This window comes from Thunnus maccoyii, chromosome 22 (genome assembly GCF_910596095.1).
Source record: "Thunnus maccoyii chromosome 22, fThuMac1.1, whole genome shotgun sequence".
NCBI lineage: Eukaryota > Metazoa > Chordata > Actinopteri > Scombriformes > Scombridae > Thunnus > Thunnus maccoyii.
The window spans coordinates 7780547-7803709 of NC_056554.1; the positions used below are offsets into that span (position 1 = coordinate 7780547).

At 38.5% G+C, this 23163-nt stretch overlaps 1 protein-coding gene and 2 non-coding genes across 4 annotated transcripts in view; 2 read left to right on the forward strand and 1 right to left on the reverse strand.

The window, feature by feature from the left end:
* sema4f (sema domain, immunoglobulin domain (Ig), transmembrane domain (TM) and short cytoplasmic domain, (semaphorin) 4F) overlaps nt 1–23163 on the reverse strand; it is a 105446-nt gene that overhangs the window by 59355 nt on the left and 22928 nt on the right. The window contains exon 3 of one of the 2 annotated variants that reach the window (XM_042401196.1): nt 13002–13125. The exons of the other annotated variant lie outside the window; for it this stretch is intronic. The gene's annotated coding sequence lies outside the window, so the exon portion shown is untranslated. The remainder of the gene's footprint in view (nt 1–13001; nt 13126–23163) is intronic. 2 annotated transcript variants of the gene reach the window in all.
* On the forward strand, nt 4939–5010 carry trnaa-ugc. Its single transcript has one exon. It is a non-coding gene; the product is annotated as a tRNA-Ala (tRNA).
* Nucleotides 5283–5354, forward strand: trnaa-cgc. The gene has a single exon. It is a non-coding gene; the product is annotated as a tRNA-Ala (tRNA).

The following is a 23163-nucleotide window of genomic DNA, read 5'->3' on the forward strand; positions in this document are numbered from 1 at the left end:
TTGAAATTCTTGCCGTCGTGGGGGAGAACTGTGTGCTATCCATCCCCGTGCTGTGAATTAAAGATGTTCAAACAATGCTAACCAATCAATTATTTACATGTCATTCACACACATACACAAGCACAATCAAGCCATATGAACGCACACAGACACCCACATAGACACAGCATACCCTATTAAAACCCCTTGTCTAATTAAAGGGATCATTTCAGCTATAATTAGCTTGTGAAGCTGTGGCAGAGTCATTCTTTAGCGTGAGCTGAAATAAAATCATTAGCTTCATCCTTCAAAGAAGCAGGAGGTGCTTAAGACACACATGCTGCTATTCGACAAAGGCTGGTCACTTAAATTGAGTAATGTATGCTGATGTGCTGAGATCATCACTTTCACGTGAGGGTGCACATCACAATGTTTCAATGCAATCTGAGTGAGGTAATATTTCCAGATGAACCATTATTTTTCTGGAGGGCTAACCAGCAGAAAATACGCCCATAAAGCTCAAGAACTACATGCACATCCATCCTGTTGTGACTATAATGATAGAGTACTGTTGATTATCCAGCATCAGTCTCCTTATGGCAAACTAAGAAAGGTAAAATGTAATTACCCGGTGTTGCTCTAACCTAATTCCTTATGTGTGAAATTCTGGGAGATTGATTCCACAGCAGATGGTGTTATCAATTATTGAGCCTGTGAAGACAGCACTGCCCTCAATCAGATTAAGTAGATTATGCCAACATCAACTCCCTTATGATCCAGACTCTGTTTCTTAGATCAACATTAAGATGCACCCCCTCAACACTGCCTCCTTCGCTCCTCTTTTAAACAGTGTCAATCCTATTTTCCTTCTTGTGACTGGGATCCATCTATCTGTCTATCTATCTAAAGGATGCTCTTCTCAGTACTCGTTAGCATCCCCTGGGTGTATTTGTGTGTGTTTAATGTATGCAATTTTCAAATCTGACCTAAATACGCCACCCGTTGAGCTCTCTAAATGTTATTCGACTTCATACCATGATGGAGCCACTGCCAACGTTCTAGGCGTTCCACCCAGCCCAATGCAAATGTCCCCTTAATCCTGTTAACCCACTCTAACTGTGTGGAGAAGCAGAGAGAGTAGGAGAGAGCCCGGGGCAAGTACGACATTGTACCCCTCCATCCCGCTGAGATCTAATTGAAGAAACAAGTGCTCGGTACAAAGTAAAGCTCCTCATCTCACTGTGACATTAATACATGACTAGTGTAAGAAAAAAAAAACCCTTGGTGATCTGCAGCATATAAATCTGAAAAACAGGATTGTGAATGTGTGGGTGCAAAGAAAGAGGAAGCAAATTTTTATCACCAGCTTACATTATGTTCAACTGAGTCTGTCCTCCCAAGAAAATGTCAGTCGCCAAAAACAACCTATAGACGCCATCTAGCAGCCGTAGTAATTTGGACCCAGAGAATTGGTGCAGTTCAGATGACGTCTATATAAGGTGACAAATTTTCATATTCGGAGGTGGCGCGTTGAGTGGCTGGCGAGATCTACTGTATGTTGGATAGTGGTTAGGACTGTTGCTTCACAGTAATAACCTGGTTAAAAATAAATGTTATGGACAACTTTCTGTTAATTTGTACAATTTGTTGCTTTGGAAAAATTGTCTGCCAAATGAGTGTTATATAATGTTATACTAAATGTACAGTAGTGTTTGCATTTTCATTGGTTGCATTGGTTGGTTGGTTGGTTGGTTGGTTGTTTGGTTGTTTGGTTGGTTGATCACTTGGTTGGGTGTACAAAGGGTCTGACTTTGACATTGCAGACCACTGCTTACATCCTGTGTGTCCTTACAATCAACATTGGTTAATTTTAACCATGATCTCAATCTTTTCCCAAACTAAACCAAATAATTTGGGTTTTTTTAATGGTATCCACACACCCTTGATTTCTGCCGGGCTCCTTCCAGTCAGAATATTTTTTTAAAAAGCAATGTGGGAAATGGGGACTAGATGAGGGCCAACATTTGTACAGGGGATTGACGATGTGGTATGTGACCACCCAGAAGATCACAGAAGTCTGCAAATGAAATTGTCTTGGCTACATTTGAGGAAGGGACACAGAATTCAGCTTAACTCACCTTTCAATTCCATGAAAGCTAGTTTTGAGTACAAAAAGGTGATTTTCACACAATATGTGTATTGTTGGTAAAAATCAGTTGTACTGTATTAACTAACACACCAACAAGTATCAATGTGATTAAATGTATGGTATGGTAGGTTTTCCTTTTATGTGTGTGTTTTTTAACAAGGTTACGTTCCCATCATTCCTCCATGGTAAATTTCAACCCATAATCAATGTCAGATATGTGTGTGAGGTGTTAGTGTGGGTCAGCAGAGGGTAATATGAGACAAGCTGTTTACTTATAGATTTGTAGCATGTGAGGTGATCGGGGTCGTCGTTTCTTAATGATAAAATCTGACCTCTGAAACGATAAGACGGTGTTGCTATTGTGTGCTAAGCTGTTCTTGACAACATGTTTTGATCCTCACCCAGCTGTCTTAATTGAAAAAAAGAGTGAGGGCTGGTTATCTGGTTATCATTAGCAGCAGTTTGAGGGTCTATATTCTTTATAATAAGAATAAATGTGAATTTCAGGGAGAAATGACATTCAAGTTACGTCACCATAGATTTCACGGTAGATTTTCATTGCGGAAACATGCTCGTAAGCACAGTCCCCAGTGCTGGGAGATAAACTGCTGTGGGCAGCTGATAGCAGAGAGATTTAAACCTTTTACAGTCAACACTACTACACTTTTTGACTCTGGCTGGGATTGCCTCTGTCGGCTTTATCACTGTGCTGCAATGTGGGCCTGAGCAGATGTGGAATATCCCCATTTCAGAGGCAAGAGTTGCTTTGCTGAAAATGTTCAAGGCCTTTCAGTGTCAAAGCATTTATTGTTTGAGGGAGAAGAAAGCTTTGGTTATACTGGAGTCAGGGCTGTGAAACAGTACAGAATCCAGCTTCAGTATATCAAGTCTGATACCGAGGCCAATTTTTTCCCACTGACCCGTGTTTATATTCTTCCCAGAGCTGAAAAAAATTAATTTAGCCCTATCATATATCTCTGTTCATCCTCAGCTTGATTTTTTACACATTTTTACAAAAAATCAAAATGGTTAATATAGCAAATACTTTTCACATATGTTCTTTGCTTATATCCATTCAAATACAATGTCATGTTACAACTCAGGAGTACAAGTGAGAAAAAAGGCATCAGCACTTTAAGCCTTGCACACTCATTTACAAGAAAAATTGCATTGCAGTCAGACTGTGCAAGATCACATTGGAATAATTACAGCACACAGTAGTCGGTGTTGAAAGGATAAGAGATTATAATTACATGGAGGAAACTGATTATTTCATTCAGCTGATTCATGGGTTGATTACACAGATTAGACTGCACTATAGATCACTGATGAAATAATTCACTGTGCATATGTCGACTGTCTACAGTCACAATAGTCCTCCATCTCACATGTTAAATGCTGTGAGTTAGAATCATCTCCAGAACTGCAAATATGGTTCAAACCAACAGTCATTTTGCAGGAAAACATGTATGTAGGCTTCATGTTTGTCTTGTTTAACATAAACATGAATATCATTAAGTCACTAAGGAGAGTACATAAGTGCACTGGAAACGGAATACACACTGCGTATGTTAGCTCTTTTATGTTGTTTGACTGAAAATGTTTCTTGCCCTATTTACTGTAACATACAAGCTCATTAAAATGTATTAATATTTTTTATGTGGATACCCAACTGAATTTTACAGTCAAGTAGCACTTAATTATATTTTGTACAGTTTTTTTTACTTATTGAAAAATGACCTCAATCTGCAGGAAAACAAAACTTTTGTATACGTCATACAATGAATTGAAAGTAGCATTATGGAGTAGCATTCACTGTAGTAAAAATATATTTACTGAAGATGACACCCAAAATTGAACCTACCACCAGAAAGTTAAAGGTGCCCTGTGGAGTTTTTGACCACTAGTAGTGCGATGGACCAACGTTTTACGAGAGTTTGTATCCAGCATACGCACACGGACATGGGTGAGGCAAGGCACATTCTTGTTGCTAGTTTCATTTTATTTCACTGATTGATGGTTAGTGGTGGTGAGGCATAGAAATGTGCCCATACAGGATGTGAAGAAGAAGACTACTAGCTAGAAAACACTGGACTGTTTCAAATATTCAAAAAAATTGATAAGGAGGAAGAAAATGGACTAAACATGTTTGGTAGACCTCAAGGATACATACAACGCTTTTAGTGAGAAACACTGACACTTAACATAACTTTTGTTAAACTCCACAGGGCACCTTTAATCTAATAGTCTATGAAAAGCCTAATAAACTGAACAATATTAAAGGGGACATATTCTGCATATTTCCAAGCCTATATTTTTATTCTGGGGCTCTACTGGAATATCTTTGCATGATTTACAGTTCACAAAAACATATTAAAAAATCTCATATTTATATAATAGTATATAAATGACAGAAAATCACAAAAAGCATATGTCCCCTTTGACTGTAGCAAAGTGCATTATAATTCAATGAGATGTGGAATCTGTCACATTTCACCACATATTTTTAAGTGATCAAGCAATAAATGGAGAAAAGGTGGTGACGTTCATACCATCCCGCCTGCTTCTTCAAGTAAAGGCTCCACTATCTCCACTTTTTATCTACTGTGGTATGGCACAAGGCACTTTCCAAACTGAGTAATGTTCTCAGTTGAGTTACACAAATCAAGGATGCTTTATGTAAATAATACATTTGAATAAACCTGATATAATCAGAATAACAAAATTCAGGTGCTCTGAAAGGCTATGACGTTTATACGCCAGCGCATTCTTTGAATAAAATCTTAATAATAAAACAAATTTTTGACAGAGGGGATGTAGCTCAGTGGTAGAGCGCATGCTTTGCATGTATGAGGTCCTGGGTTCAATCCCCAGCATCTCCATATTTTATCTACAACGGAGCAAAGCAGGAATCTTTCCACAGTGAGTGATGCTCTTGTTTGGGTAACCAAATTCTACACGATACACCTTGTTCAAGGATGCTTCATGTAAAGTGTTCACAAAAAATCAGGTGTAGCCTTGCCATATCTCTAAAATGATTAAACCTGACGGAACCAAAAGTACCAATTTCAGCTGCTCTTTACGTTTATAACATTTTACCTCTGTGTCTTCTTTGAATAAAGCCTTAATAATAAAACAACATCCTTTAAATAGAGGGGATGTAGCTCAGTGGTAGAGCGCATGCTTCGCATGTATGAGGTCCTGGGTTCAATCCCCAGCATCTCCACCTCTTATCTACAATGGAGCAAATCACATGTCTTTCCACAGTGGGTGATGCTCTTGGTTGGGTCACCAAATTCACAACACATTGTTCAAAGGTGCTTTATGCAAAAGTATTCACCAAGAAAACAGTTATACCCTTGTGTTGCCTTGAAGGTGAATGTCTGCTGCTCTCACATAGAAAAATGTGATTTTCTTTTCTTGAATTTTCAGCTGCAGTAACCTTCACCAGTGTTAAATGACCCCCGTTGTCCTCCAACTTGAATTTTTCATCCACTGTATACACTATGGCATGATGAATACATGTACAGTAATACAAAACATACAGGTTCTATTTAATGTCATTTTATCTTAACCTTTACTTATATCCATCTCCTTCTTATTTGTCCCTGCGAGCCCTTTCCTTAAGCAAACAGACAACAGTGGGCGAGATGAAATGAAGGAGGTAATAAGAAGGGGGTTGAGACTGAAGAAAGAGGTAGAAGGGGGCGAGCAAGGAGAGGGGGGGTGGAATAAGGACTAGAGTGCTTTGTTGTGTGTTATGTGTGTTGAGAATATAATAAAATTGCATCCATTACTAAAAGACATGGTTCAATAATCAGCATATGAATATGGATTAATAATTTCATCAGGAGGGTGAACAGGTTGATCAAGGAAAGGAGGGAGGAATGAATCCAGCTGCTCCTTCGTTTTAAGCTTTCGTGACCAAGGACCGAAAGAAGAAATTCAGAGGGAATTAAAAAGGGGGCGAAGGAGTGACAGGAGGGAGGAGGAAGAGAGTGGCGTCTTTCCCACCTAAACATCTGCTGACTGATTAGCAGGCCACTTCTACTTCTGAGGAGAGGAGAGTGAAGGAGAGGAAAGGAAAGGAGAGGAGGGGAGAGGACAGGAGAGTACAGGAGAGGAGATGAACAGACCTAAAGTTTTTTCTGAGAGCTAAAATAGAGATTGCAAGGTGGGAAGTGCACATAAATCATATGTTCGTTAAATACTGTATGAGATTAGAGCATATTTTATGGAGCTTGGAGTCCCTTTTAAGAAAAAAGGCTTCATCCCCCACGAGCAGAGAGCAGAGCAAATTCAAAGTTCATGTCTCACTCTCAATCTTTCCCTGCTGTGTGTGTGTGTGAGAGAGAGATCTATCCACGGCGGTCCTTTATGCAGTGATGTGGAAAATAAGGGTATGGAGGTCAAGGAGGTGGATGGGTGTGTGGCATGTCGGACTTTTCCTGCAGGAGAGCACAGTTCTAATTTTGTCACACTTGCCGTAACCATGTTTCCTTAACCTTAATGAAGTGTTGCAGTTGCCTACCAAACATTAACCATAGTTTATTATAAGCACAGTTTTTCCCTAAACTTAACCATACTGTTGTTGCCATGTGCAGATATTGCATTGGATGTCATTCAATGTAATCTGTCCAATGTAAACAAACAGGTAAACTCAGTTTGCACTAATCTTTGCATGCACGTTACACACGTATGCTACATTGAATTGAAACAAGCAAAATATATGTGCTCATACTGTACTTATATATCTTTGGACACCTGCCAGGAAGCCTTCAGAGAATCATTTCATGTGGAAAAAAAAACATTCAACTTGTCTCTAAAACTGACATCAGCTAAAATACAATGAAAAGCCGCATTTCAATTTACTGTATTTCATTTTCACATCACTCTGACAAGAGGTATGCTGGCCATAATGTGGTGGAGAAAAAAAGCTTGGAATGACATTGAGGATCGCATTTGACACAATCATCTGTCTGCAGTGAGAACTTTTTGATAACTTTCCTTGGTTTCAAACCCGACTGCACTTTACGGAGTTACATGAGATGCTGTAAACTCAGTAAAGTGCAGTCGAGTGTGCAATGCTGTCGTGTATTCTGTAATACACAGAGATGAATGCTTGACAACAACTTCCAGTAGCCGCTGATGTTTGCGATACAATCACCTCAACTGTATTGTGGTGACAGTTTATCTCCCATGCGAGTAAGACTGAAGACATTTTTTAGACAATGTCAGAAAAAATTCAGTTGTTTTTCTTCTGAATGTATGAACAGGTAGTTTCTCAGGAGTAAATTTAACCTGACAGCAATAGTCACCGGTGTTGCCCCCTGGGCAAAATCCAATGAATACCGATCTGTTCGAGGGAAACGAGGGGAAACACGCACCAAAATCACCAGTAAATGTCAGCAAATATTACATCAGGTTAGCCAGTGACTCTTCTGACTCTAACGCTATTTACTTTTTTCATTTCTTTTTTGCTCAGACATCCTCTTGTGCTTCACAATTTCAGTCAGTCCATCTATCCTTGAGCTTGAATGTATCTGTCTCTTCTCTGCCTTCATCTTCTTTCATACACCCCACTTTTGTTCTTGAGTCTCAAACCCTTAACCTTGAATGTGCAAGAGCAGAGGACTGGTTATAGCTTTTATTAAAAGTCAGTTTGTTGGCTGTGGAAGAGGGTAAGAATGTTGGAAACAGTTTGTTGTCCTCAGATATCTTCTTCAAAAATAAGGTGGCAAAACATCAAACAGAGGCCATTAAGGCGTCAGTATGCTTCCAACGAAGTGCCTGATGGCCCGTTCAGCAGCGTTTAATTCCTCTCCTTCCACACCCTTCTGACATTGACATTGGGCTGCGACTGACCACTTTTGTAATCTCACAGACTATCCAACAAGCATGCACACTTTACACGGCATTGTAACATCTTGCACCTTTTTAAGCTTTTTACCCTCCCTTTGAGTGTCTGTTTGAAAAACAGCTTTGCCTTCAGATGAGCTTGGACATATTGTACAAACTAGTTTGTATCATGCATACCTCAACCTTTACTCTGTGTGCTTGTATCAGTCATGGTATGGAAATATCCATACCATGGACATTTTCCTACTAAACATTTTCCTACTAAATAACAGCTTAATTAATACAAGGAGATAAAGCACATCCACTTGCAGCACAGTAAAAGGTCAAATCTGCCTTTCACTTCATTTTCACAAAGCTTCTGGTCTGTACCTCCTGATGTAGGTTCAATGACTGAAGTCAAAAAAGGACAACGGTTCTTACTTGGAGTCATCTCAGAGTATACTTTATGTAAGAAGAAAGTCAGAAGACCTTTAACCTTCAGCACTTCGTTGATGGTTGCACGACTTTCTTGTAAAATAAATTAAAAAAATCTTCAGTCTAGCGCTCTTTCTCATTGCACTTGTACCTGGTCAGCTACTTGAGAATTTGTACCACAGTTCTTTTTGAGTCACTGTCCTCTAATGCTCGATTGTCTTGCCTCACTTGTAAGTCACTTCGGATAAAAGCGTCTGCCAAATGACAAAATGTAAATGTAAGACCTTTTCTTCATGTTACTGGTCATACAAGGAAACACCGGTCTATATTTTATATCCCTCCAATTACATGTGAAGTGGCAGCTGATTTGTTCCTGGCCTCACTCGTTCAGTCTTTCTCTCATCTATACTCTCTCCTGTATTCCAGGCTCCATGTCCTCATCCCTTCCTCCATCTCTACCCCCAAACAGAAAGTCCTCCCAAGCTTCTCCTTTGAGCTCCTTCAGCTCCCTGAAGACAGACAGAGAAGCAGGCTTTGGGGGATGGGGTGATGGTGGTGCTGATGGGGGATGGAGGGAAGGGTGTGAAGAACAGTGTTCACAGAATGTCAACACCCACACGTGTGCACATCAACTCAAATACATACACACACATTGGAATTGGAGAACCAGCTTCATAAACCATAACTACTGGCACACACACCAACACTCGCACACAACTGCTGCCAGTCGTTCCACCCAAAACCCCCTCTGAGGCCCCTCTGTGGTTTAATTGGTGTAATTATATTTGCATAAGGCTGTCCTGTTTCAGCTAACACAACACACACACACACACACACACACACACCCCTGACAAGTTTTAATAGGCAAGATAATTGAATACGGTTCTCCCACTAGTGCCCTGAAGGGTCTATCTGTATATTCTGCAAAGAATCAGCGCTCCATACGTTTACTTAGGCAAATAGGACAGCATTTGCCACTAGCTCAGCTGATAATTATATACTTCAAAGGTTAATGAACTGATGGGAGCATTTGGGGTTATTATCTTATAGTTGATTATGAGAGGTAACAAACAGCATCCAAAACACTGCATCAGAAGATAACCTCCTTTTAACAAAGTTGTTTCTATGTGTGAATCCACGCCTCTTATGAAAAAACAAGTTAATGAAAAAGAACAAAAATAATGAGATGAAGGCTTGAAGTGGAAATCAACTTGACATTTTCCCAAGTGTAATTTTTTCCCCCTAATTATTGCCAGGTTACAGCTTCATTTGTGAGACTGAATGAAAGTCTGCTTCTTGTTCGGAATGAGCAACAACAAGGGCAACATAATTACTAGCTAAGCAGTGCGACTGAATATGCTGATTAAAGTAGTTACAAGAGACATTTAGTTGTTTTCTTTGCTGCTGGAGTAATTGGAGGAAGCCTTGAGGTGGTCTATTAAAGGAAGGATTTATTCTATGGATAATTACACATCATATCATACAGCATATTTACACTGGCATCATATTTTACAGCTGAATGCTGAACTCACTGGAATATAATGTAATAAGTGTAAGCATAAAGAGTTTTTAAACAATTCTTATCTAAGTGTAATGTAATGCATTTTTAAAGCTGAAGCAGCAAGAAAAGTTGCTTACAGCTGCTGCTTAAGAGCATTTTTTCTCTCAGATTAAAACTCTCATCGTTCTTATTATCCTGTTGGTTTTGAAAGAGTTTTAATGAATTTCATTGTGTCAATGTGTTTTAGAGAACTCCTTCCTCACAAAGCACAAATGAACCAAACTGACAAACCCTTCTCCAAAACACTCTGGCACAATAAAATTTGTATAAGGAGTCGAGATGTCATCCTGAACTTTTTGTAAGTTCAATAAAATTTTCAAAGACTGATCATTCTGGTGAAGTTTGACAAAAGTGTCAGCGCCTGTTTGAGGGTTTTTTATGATGTCAGGGAATTTTCTCAAAAAAAACACAGAAGTTTCCACCACTCACATATTACTGAAGAGACGTCTGTAGGTGTTGATGAGACGGGTATATGGAGATAAAGAGCACATTTTCTCAACCCACAACAATAGCAGTAATATTTCCCTACCAGTGATGAATCACCTCCTGAATACCACAAACAAAATGTCATAGCCTCCCATCATAATTTTTGCTAGTCTCACTTACAGTGCAATGATGATCAGCTTTGATCAATTTAATTAAATTGGATCAGTCAACAAATTGATCCAAGGAAGCAAAATGAAATTGACAACTTCCTCACCCAAGGACAATGGTTCCCAAACTTCTTAGCTTATGACCCTTAATAACCAAGCAATGCCTACAGTTCTTACACCACTTTTCACAGATTTCATATGTCTATGAACTGTGAACTAGAGTGATATTGACGTTTTTAGGCCTAAGGAGGTAAAACTCTCCATTATTGCGAAAAGCGAAAATTAAACCAATATCTGAAATATTAAACACTTTTGTTCAGCAAAATTTTTTTTTTTTTCTTCCTCTTCCCTTACTTGTTAATCATCTCGTGAGCCCTTACGACCCTTTGGGGGGGCCACTAAACACTCACAATCTAGAGCACTGATTCTTCTGGTGTTAAACAAACTGCTGGCTGAAAAGCCATATTGTTGGTTAAAATCTGGCACACATTTGTCAATAGCCTTCCCTTTCTCACATATATCACTGCTGCTCTACATTACATACTGCACACTGCTGGTACATTAGAGTAATATGGAGCCAGTAATATAGAAGTGGGAACGGTTTCATTAAATTACATGCGCCTTTAAGATCTTCACACAAATTGCCTTTGAAAGTACCACCTATTGAAATACCTTTGAAATGATCTTAACAATAAGAAAATGACACTCAATCTTCTGCAGCTCAAAGCGATTTAAGTCATCTCTAATGCTGAGACACCTCCACTAGCCATAGGGGGTGTCACAGCCTCAGTTTTACATAATGCACTGTTGCATTTTTAAGCTTTTCTTTTTTTATTCACAGAAACATTTTCCCTTCTTTTGCTTTGTTAACCACATCTCCCTTCCCCCTCTCTCTCTTTCTCTCTCTCTCTCTCTCTTTCATTTATGAACTCACCTCACCTACACTATCCATCCCTCCCCCCTCTCCTCCTCCTCCTCCTTCTCCTCCTCTACCTCCTCCTCATTTTCCACACACACCAAACCCCTCGCCTAAAAATGAAATCTGATTTTCCTTCTCTCTCTCTCTCTCCCTCTCTCTCTTTTTTCTCTCTCTCTCTCTCTGGATGAGGGTCTCTGGGTCTTTTGTTCATCCACCCGCTCATGTGGCCTCCTCTCGTTGCCACGGCAACCGGGTGTATACATACTGTTGCTCCAGGAGAAAGAAAAATCGAGATGTGGAAAATAGAATGGGATGCAGTGAGATGAGAGCGAGAGAGAGGTTGACAGGGATGAGATGGAGTCAAAATCAGGGGAGGAAGAAAGAGAATGAGAAGGCATAAGGGACAAAACGAAGACATGAAAGTGGGAGAAATACGGAGTGATTAAGAGAAGGGAGGAAACAAAAAATGAGAAGACAAAGGAACACAGAAATGAATGGTTGCAGGAATGAGGAAGATACAGATATCCTTTTCACTACTGCTGCAGGAAAAAATTTTCCTTCCCAGCTCAGATAATTTCCCTCTGAATGAAATGACTCTAATATCAACCCCAAAACAAATTTATAAATGTGATTCCCTTTTCAATACTCAGCAATTCTTCATTTCCTATCTATTTGTTTGGGGGAAGATAATTGAATTTTTTTCAGATGCACAGCAAAGTTTTAATCTAATCTCCTGTCCTGGAACTCATCCTGTGTGTTTCATATCAGCAACCGATTGTACTACAGGGATTTAATCTTACTACGCTGCAGTCGCGCACTGCAAAATATTCTGAACAAGAGCATCAGCAAAATTGTTCAGATTGAAAATGTACTGCAGCGAGAATGCAAAATGCAGAGAAAACACGCCGATGACTCATAACTTACAAGTTATACTTTAAAGTTGATTAATTCTACCATAATTACACTACAAAAATCCATATAATGAGAGGAGAGGAGGGAGGGACTCATTAAATTCACTTTTGAGCAATTAGAAAACATTTTGAACTACTAAAGATAAAAAGCTGTGGTGTAAATGAGAAATTAATTTAATTTTAATTAGTTCTTAAAGGAAAAATTGACAATTATGTGACACTAACAAAAAGATGGAAGGGATAAAAGATGTTTTAAGCTTCAAAGATTATGAACAGAAGAGAGAGAGTGTAGATAGAGGGAATAAATTAATAAAGGTGACAAGATAGATTAAACCAATGACACTGAGAGTAGATGATATCTTACTTATTATTTTTCTGACTTATCCTTATCTTGTCTGTTTTCCACCAGAACATCTCTTCTCTAATAAAGATATTAAAAATGGGAGCAGACAACAGAAAAAGGAACACACAAAAAGAGGCCAAAATGGAATGGGTGGGAAAAACTTACAATGAAATTGAATCAGGGAGGACAGAATCAAAGTTCAAATAACAAAAAAAAAAAGATTGAGAAAGCAAAACAAGGAGCGAGAGAGACACACAGAGAGACAATAAATACCAGCATCCTTGTCAGAGCAGCATCTTCCTCCACCCCGTTGTCTGTGTTTGCTGTATTAGAGGCCCTGTAGGAATCCAAACCCTGCAGACAAGCAACCATCTGCCATCTTGGCTCCTGGCCAATGCTGCTTGGTGGAGCCAAGATGGCGCCCAGTCACACACATTAAAAAGATTCATATCCAAAACTCACAGTCAAACAAGGCATGTTTCATTACATATCAAGACATGCAGACGTCCAAAAGCCAAACTAGGTGAATTACTTGATACTCGCACATGTAAACAGGAAAAGTAAACTAGCTACTACATTTCAATGAATCTAAAAGCATATACTGAGAATAATACGGCCTGTGTTCAAACAGGCCAAATGGCACTGTATTTTGAAGACAAGGTTATTTAAAGCTACTGTAAGTTTACTAACCAGCAGCTGTACACGTCTTGGCTATGAATCTGTATATATTAAGAGAAGACAGGCAACAATAATGGCAACCAGCTACAGCCTATACAGTAACACAGAATCACATACAACAAAAACTGTAAATAGAGATGGAGATTAAATAGAGAATAAACAAGAAATATATCACTAACTGCATTGCAAGCCTATGTGTACAGTGAGGCCTACTAATATTAAGCAATGCAAACAAAGCAAGTCTGTTGGTTAGCAAGTCTAACAAACAATATGCACAACCTCAAACAAAGAATTGAACAGGGCAAGCCTTCGCAAACATTCATGCAATATTACCCCCATTAGTAGCTAAATTGGCTATATTTTTATCATGTTACATGTTAGCAGCATTTCATTCACAAGCAAAACTAGATGCAAACAAATAATGTACTGCTCCTTTTTAATTAGCAAAAGCAAGTGTTTAAACTGGATTTTATGTAGATGTAACTGCTACTAATGATGGCTTTGCAGACATTTTGCCACCAAATTGTTGACATTTGTGTACAGTAGCTCATCTTACCGAGTGGGAGCTTCCGTTGCTGTCAGGAATTCCCAATTCCACAACTCAACAATAAGGAGGATAACATTTTTCCATTCCTTCCTCCTTCCTGCTTGTAAATACTGTCTGAATAGTATGACATGAATGCTACATTAGGCAACCATGTCAGAATACCAGGAAACTAAAAATGTATTTGAGTTAACGGAAAGGCTCAACAAATATGAATTGTAGATACATTTGTGGAAACTAATCTCCCTAGTGTCAGTAGAAGATGTAGCTTAGAGGCTACAGTAGCACTGAATAAATGAATTACTGTTAGCATTTCAAGGACAATTAAAAACCTAAAGACTTTTAGCAATATCATGTAGGCTAAACACTTGACCTTCTGCCTGACTATGAGACAGGACGCACGCCTGTAAATAATGTATATGTCCGTATTTTGTGTTCAAATTGGCAGCCACACTGTGCTAACATGTTATACTGTATGTGCAAGCAAGCAATCTAGCATTATTAGCATAAAAAATAAGTTACAATGTGCTTTACAGGTGTTAAAGGAAAAAAGAGAGGAAAAGAGTGGCTGGATATGTGGATATAATGCTAATATGCAGCCAACTTTTTATCTATGAGGCGCATGAGATCAACTAGCTAACATTTCTTTGGTGCAACAAGATGTGTGACAAGAGTTTCCATTGAATGGTTTGTCAAGTTGGTGGCAGTCTGTATGCACGGCTGGTGACCTGCTTAATATGATGACTGATTGGCTGAGCTGAAAGCTGATATAGGAATGATGAACAGAGGCAGGAAGTAGAGATGGAGATAGACAGAGAAGTTATCACTGTCATAATGATTAATCATCCCAACTACACATATATGCACACACACACAGCTGTATGAGGATCATGACACAACGCTCTGAGATCAAGCTAACGCGGAACCATCCAGACTCACTGGCATCGTTCCATTTCATTCGCACAAACACACACACACACACACACACACACACCGACTCTCTCCTGGCAGTTCTCCATTATAATAATCTCTATTCCCTCTCATGCATATACATACCCACATGCTCAGAGGGCACCAGAATATAACCAGAATATAAAATGAAACTGTATAGAGGCTTATCCTGTTATCCAGAAATGTTTGTATTTTTATGCATCATTTAATAATAAATGTTTCTGTTTGTGCCATTTATAAATAGAGAATGGGTTTTCTGAGGAAAGTGCGATGTGATTGGAGTGGGAGGGTTTTGATAGGCCAACACTGTCTCCTTGAAATTAAATTTTCAAAATGTGATGCTGCCAGGATGACATTTTTTTTAATCAACATGACGTGGAAAGGAACTGTTAAGTAACGTATTAGCTTGAACAAAGTGCTTATGTCGCTTAATCCTATAAGCACACATTGGAATCAGGATGTAAACTCCAGTCTATGGTGTACGCACATCATCCATCCTGACCTCCTCCGTTCGTTTTGCGTGTGATACATACATGTGACCCTTCCTACTCTTCCAAAAACTGGGACATACAACATGTAGCAATAATGTTTCCCAACATGTATTTGGCAATACGAATTAGTAGCATACAAATGTAATTTCCAGGAGAAAGGGTTGGATAGGCAGGTGCTTGAATGTTTGATGTGGTTGCTAAGTGGTTGCTATGGTGTTACTGGTGTTTGCAAGGTTGGTGCCAAGTGGTTGCTATCTTCATTAAATAATTAATTTCTCTGTTAGAATCAATACCATTTATAATGGATGTCTCTGTCTCTCTGCATCAGTCACTACTGCACGTGTATCAATTGCTTCTATATTTTGTTCTGTATAAATGGAGACTAAATAAACAAGGTCTTAAAGGTACTAGAGGAAGAAAATACCACTTTCCTTAACATATGTGTATTTTTATTTGACTTTTATTTGTTTTAGTGTCTGTGAAGCACATTATAACTATTTCAAGTGTATATAGACTTGACAGTTATAATCGGAATTGAAGAGTTATGAAGTAAAAGCTGGGGAGCAAAGCTCTCATATAAACTACAATAGCCTAGTTTAGAAAGTGAATAAGCATTTCTTGTGTTTCTGAGATGTAAATAAAAGGGTGAAAAAGAGTACTAGATTAAAATATTTATTTATTCAGCAGGACACAGAGACCCAAATGTGTCCAAAATCCTTACTGTATGCCCCTCTGAGCTATATTTCATCTTCAGTTTTAAGATGTTATTAATCCTGCTCATTGGTGATATAATCTACATTTATCTTTGGACCTATCTCTCTCTTTACCAGGTCACAGGGATTATATGTGTCCCATGTCCAGTGTCTATATAATTACAGATTACATGTGATTACACAATACACACAGACGTGTATCTGTATAATCCTGACATCATTCTTCTGACATGTGGTGAAAGTCAGCATATTTCAGTTGTTTGTCTTATGACTGACACTGAGACAGATTAATTGCGACAACTTAATCACCTTAATAATTTATGCGTTTGTGTGTGTTTGCATATGTGTGTGAGTGTGCAGTTGCACTAATGACTCAATCCATTCAAAATCAACAATATGGCGAGGTCAGTCTTGGGTCAAATGCTGTATACTGATGGTACATCTGTGTGTGTGGGCATGTGTGCACAGGTGTAACCGTACATACATACACATGATTATGTGAAGATATACAGTATTAGACATGAGAATGTGTGTGCATATGTGTGTTAACATGTGTCCATGGTGTCATGTGGGCAACCGCTGAGGGCGCAATATCTCTCAGAGGGGATTGACACATAAAGATGCTGTTAATAACGTGTGTGTGTGTGTGTGTGTGTGTGTGTGTACTGGAGTAAGGGGTCTATAATCTGTAGGATTAGTGCCTGTGGATTGAGACTGAGATTAAATTCAACACCAAGCAGGGTCTCCTCCTGCAGAAAGACAGATTAATGTGTGTCCTTGTATGTGGTGTGTGTGCGTGTGCGTGTGTAAGGTACTAGTCCTAACCAGGGCAGAGACATTTAGAGAAGTGTTTTGTCTGCCATCAGTTTGAAGTCATTTTAGAGTTGGATTTAGGTTTGAGGTTTGGTCACAGAAAAAAGTAAGAGAGTTTTAGGAGAATACAAAAATGCTCTTGCATGAGGCCCATTGTCCACTCCAGCCAAACACTGCAAACATTTTTAGTATCTTGACCTTCAGCAAATACAAAGAAAATCACATTATGTTACTTGTATGATGCAACTTTACAGGCTTTTTGAAACAGGTCCAAATATAGGCTAAAGCTTTACAGACGCTCCAACTCAAAGAAATATCCAGCATCTACTGGTGTTTTCTGCGATAGAGAGAGAGACTTCCTTGTGAGAAATATAAGGATTTGAGAGAGGTTTTCTTTGAAAAAAATAAAATAAAATGGATCCTGAATTTATCCATCTTCCTGATCCTCAGCAACTGTCCTATGTGGGGAGAAAAGTCAGTGTGTAGTATTAGCTGCAAAATATGTTGTCATACACTAAGAGAAACAAGCCCTGTAGTAAATGTTTCTGAGTGATTACAACTAAAAAAGTATAACAGCTGCCTGTGTTCTTCTATCTACTGGACTCTTTCCTTCCATATGGACAACTTTTCTGTCCTGTGTGGTCATGAGTTGAATTGATAATTGATTGATAATCATTTTTATTTAATGCCTTTCACTATATTGTATTTGCTATGATTATTGATATTTGCATATTGTATATTTATTGCTAATCATCTCACAATGTTATTCATTTTCTGTACTGCTTTGTCAATATAGGTTTCTGATGTCATGCCAATAAAGCTTATTTGAATTTGAATTTGAGAGAAAGAAATGACTTTCCATATTTTCTCTCTCTAATGAGAAAGTAACACTAAACACAGACACACACACTCACACACACACACACATGCAGAGTCGAGTCCCTCCATTCTTTGGTTGTGACCTTTAAATACACCGTTGGAGTTTTTTTATTTCTTTGTTGAGACACAAACTAAACCTGAAATTGCTTGTGGGCTCCTGCTCACAATCTCACAATCAATGCTTTCTGACATTTAGAGGGGGTGGGGGGTGTGTGTGTGCGTGTGTGTGTGTACAAGGGACTGTGTGTGTGCACTTTATTGTGTGTACAACACCACCAGTAGACAGACAGGTAAGGTCAGTTTTGTTAAACTCCTCTTCTAAACAGCGCCTGCTTACATTTATTAAATTACACATTTCAAAGCTGTGTACATGGTGAGACTGTAAATGAAACAGAGCTTTGCTGTCACATTTCTATTTACTGGCTGCAAAAATAAGTGGCAGAAGTGGCTGCTGAGAGGGCTGCCTCCATTTTCCACAAACAGTGTCCAAATCCAGTATTATATAGATGAATTATACAAGTATAAATAGTGTATAAACCCATATTATAAAGCTGAAAGGCCATCTGATTACATACTATACAAGCACTGTCCCTACACTGCCAAGATCAATACACATCTGATCTCACCATTCCAACTAATGGAGGGCAGCTAAAGAAGATGAATGTATTGACAGTATGTGTACAGTACAGCAGCACTGAATCAATACCAGCCATTGAAACCATAGAAATATAATTATATACTAATGCTAAACAATATAATGAATAAAGCAATAGCTGCTATAACTATGTTGTCCAATTGATACAAAGGAGGATCATTCTTGGCACAGAAATATTTTACACATAACCTATTGGAAAATGGAATAGGCCTTCTGAACAGTCAATACAGTGTAAGGCACAGCAGAGGCAACACTGTCAATATCAATAATGGGTTACTCTGCACTCACATACTCGTGCACAGAAGTACACTTATTGACCAGCTCGGGCAATTTAGTGGTGTCCTGTGGATAATCTGAGCAAGCATATCCTGGAAGAGGGAGTTTTAACTGTGCACTGTTTCGGTAAAGTACACACATGATTCCCTTTCCTCTCCCTCTTTCTCCCTCGCTCTTTGTGTGCACGCTGACAACCTTTCATCACCTTTCATCATCGTTTACTTTCGGCCACAGTTGGGTCTAATTGTGCACCAGCGTCGTCAAATGTCCATCCGACTGCATCTGTTATTGCCACTTCAATCAGCAATCAACAAGATCGTTCACTGCTGTCATGGTGGGTTCAGGACAGCGGCTTGACAACAGTGACAGTGATGGCGGCAGAAAGTGTCAGACCAATGAAGGAGGTGGTGAGGATGACAGCGCCCTCCAGATGCGACTATTTGTGTCCCATGCATCTGTAGTTTTTGACACAATGTCTCAGTGTGAGCAGAGAGCCAAGAATATTGAAGGCATTCGTTTTTCGTCTGGTAGGTCGATATAAAGTGGGTGAAGTTAAGATAATGACACTTGGTGTGTTTGAAATTATGGAGAAAAAAAGATGAAGATTCATGGACATGAAAATGAAAATGTATCGAGTGGAAATAATGGTTTAAAATAATGGTTTAAAATTGAAGGTTAAGAGATATTTCCAATGCTGGTTTACACAAAGACAGAAGAGAAATGTACCTTGTACAACATGACAGATTTTTGTGTTTGTACAGCACAGACCAGCTCGCTGTTTGTTGGAAACTGTCCTCAGCTTGCCCCAGGCTGTCCTCAGAGTCTTTGTAGGTTGACCAGTTAAAGGTCAGAATGTGCTCTGGGGTTGAGTTCATCAATTAGAAGGAGGTCAAAGTATACAGGGTACATCTGAGCCACTTTATATTATGTATTTTTTCTTTCCACCCACACTGCCATGTCATTGTCCTGTGTCTTAAAGCCAGGAGTGGCTTTTATTTTGTTTTTTCTAGTACTGAAGTTAAAACAGAAGCCTTTTAAAGATAACTGGGTTTGTCACTTAAAACATGAATGTAGCCCACAGTACTTGTAGCACTTGTTATGGACTTGTAAACTGGAATAACAGATATTTTTGCCAGTATTTTTCCACTGTTGTGTCAAAAGTTAGGCTACAAGAATTCATAGTCTCCCCCTGGATATGAATAAATTCATCTTAGAAGAGAAATGGTTTTAACAGTATCTTGACACTAAAACAGGCTACTGAAGCCCAGACTATTTCCCACATAGAGGTAAACAGACACATACAAACACAAAACTTGTAGTGGGATGTGGGTGAGATCTTTTTACATGAACACATAAATGAATACATTAATGTAAAAAGGAAACTAAAGTTCATTGCAGGTTTTATAGACTGTAAAAGACTGTATGTGCCTGAGCTCATGGAGGAAACTGACATTTAATCCAACACAAAAATGTGTGTGAATTATGTTACATAGCACTGGCCTAACAAAACTAGAGTGCATTTCATATGCCCAGTCTTTACTAAAAGATTTAAAGGAAAACAAAAAGGTTTGTAACTCCAGCCATGATAACAGTCATGGTTATGATAAAAGTATTCAGTCCCAATATACAATCTAAATTAATAATACATAATAAATAATGTTCACAATCCAATTGCCCGCAATCATTACCCAGTCTAAACATACAGCACACAAAATATCCTGAAAAAAAAAAGTATCTCATAACCAATATTCAGTCCAAACATATATAAGTATAAAACATAGGCCAACACGATCCAAAGTACCCACAATCAAAATACATTTCAAGTGCAGTATACACAGTCCAAACCTAATAGGATAGATGCACATCTATCTTTCCTTTATTAATCTGATTGCTGTAGGCACAAATGATTTGCTGTACCGTGTTGTTCTAATTTTCTACTGCAGGATTCTGCCATTTGATCTACTACTCCCTCTGAATTTTAGGTGCAGAGGTCAGACGGGTAAACAAGTGCAACTTGTCAGTTGAGGATGAGAAACTCCCAGGTTTGCTAAATTCTTTGGAAGTGGAAACGAAGGCAAATGGTAAAAATACAACTCTAATGTCTCAGAAACCCAACATCCTCGTTCAACTTTGACCTACTGCAGTATTTACAGCCTGTATGACTGTCTTGATGATGACTTGTTGCCCCACTGGATCTACTTTTAGTGAAGTTGCCGCTTTCTGAGATCACAGCAATTATTTTGTTGAGTATAATGCTACCAGAACCGATTGAACCAGTGGCCAGGGTTACAAAAAAAAGTAAAAAGTTGCAATGTTTTCACTCAAACAACCCACTCTGAGCTCACCACCTGGAGGATTTACAAAGCAGTAATGTGACTCATTGCCTCCAAAAAAACTGCACCTGCAACTGCATGGGCTGTATTTCACCTCCATTTCATTCAGGAACAGATTCTGGTTGATAGTTTGGAAGAGAGATTTCTAGGAAAGACAACCACCATGTTTTTCCAGGCTAAAAACTAGAGGACAGAGACCGGTGACGGCCCAGCAATTGGTGAATTCATCCGATCAAGTGGAAGAAAGGTTCATGTCTGAGAGAAGGAGAAAATAGACTTGCTGACATGCTCATTGAGCCTTAACTGACCTCAATTAATTAAGCAAACATTTCGCTATCTTGCAAGTGTGCTGTGAGGAACAAATCAAACAAATTACATGTAACCTACCGGAAAAAAAACAAACATTATACAATATTTATGGTTAACTATGAACAGCAGTCTTTGCCGTTAAGAGCCTGTAATATTCCAGGAATTAATCTGTTTACAACATGAAACACTAACTAATACTGTTAAGAATGTCCAGAGCTACGTTATGGCTCAAGCAACATCAAACACGCAACATTTGGCTTAAAGGTATTAGTGCATTAGACACAAATAACCATATTGCAACAAATGTCATCTGTCTAGACGGTCACAGAATCACACAGTGGCACCCAAAAACCAGTCAACTGAGAGACACTGATGCCTTAAAACCACAATGTCTCATAACAATGGGATTTAAAATAGCATTAATATCCATGTTCAAAAACAAATCTTAAACCCTCTCATCCCTTTCTAAAATCCTCTTCCTCGATTCACCCCAAAAACACTGCCCAAATAATCAGCTTAAGTGATAAGACTGGGGCTTTTTATTTAAGCACTATTAAAGAAATAGCAATTCATTTTCCTTTCAAGAAAAATGGCACAGTAATTATTCTAAATAGCTATAAGAGTTAGATGTTAAATCTAGATGTTAGATCTTTAATATCAGCTCCATTCAGTCTTCTATACCATACTTGATCTTCTGCAAGAAAGGTTTTCTTGCTTGAATCAGCCAAAATTTAGTCACCCTGACAATATCCTCTACTTCATTAATTCAAACACTGGCATTGTAATCCATCTGAGCCAATTACCTTTGTTTGGACTTTGAATAGTATCGCATGAATCCCTCACGCAGCCCCAATTGTATCTGTCGTTGGCTCAGATTGGATCAATGGAGTTGATTTAATTCACAGTCAGGGCAGTCAATACCTGTAACTAATGCTAATTTAGATGTAAATGATACCATCCAAATCTACACAGTCAAGGTCATGTGAGGATAAAAGGCTGATATGGAAGCAAGTTAATGGTGGAAACGGAGAACAAGTAACAACAAGCACTACAAATGGAACTAAAGATGTTGAATAGTGATGTATAGTCTTCACTATGACTCTGAGAAACAACACATATGTATAAACAGACAAAGTATATTCAGAGTATAACACATAAAAAGTTAAAATGTACTTAAGCCTCATGTTGGTTGGTTTTAATTAACATTTTTAAATTAATCTTTCAAAAATGTGTTTGAAAATCACATTTTAACAATACCATTTGAATTGTAAACAATTGAACTGATTATTGTTTTTGTCAACTTTTTTTGAGGGAATCTGGTGCAAAACCAGTAACTCAAGCTCTCTCACAATTTTTTTTCTTTCCTGTACTTTCTATTGCTGAAAGCATTTTCCGAGCTTATCATCATGTCAATGTCACTAGAGGTCTCAGATACTGTAAAATATGGTGATCCATGTCTTCTTTAAACAGGAAACTGAAAGAAAATCTAATTTGTGGTAACATAATATGTGAGAGAACATCTGTTTGAACTAATGTGCTTGGTTTAAAAAGAAATGTATCTTTCTACAGAGTCTACAGCCATGCTAAAGGCTCTGTGGGGCTATATACTTGGGTACAGCAGTGCTTTGAACTAAATGCTAACATTAGCATGCTAACAAGCGGATGTTTTTTTTATCAATTTTACCATATTCACCATCTTAGTTTAGCTTGTTAGCATGCTAACATTTGTCAGTCAGTACTTAACACAAAGTTGGCTAAAGCTATGGCTAATGACCATGTCATTAATTTTACAG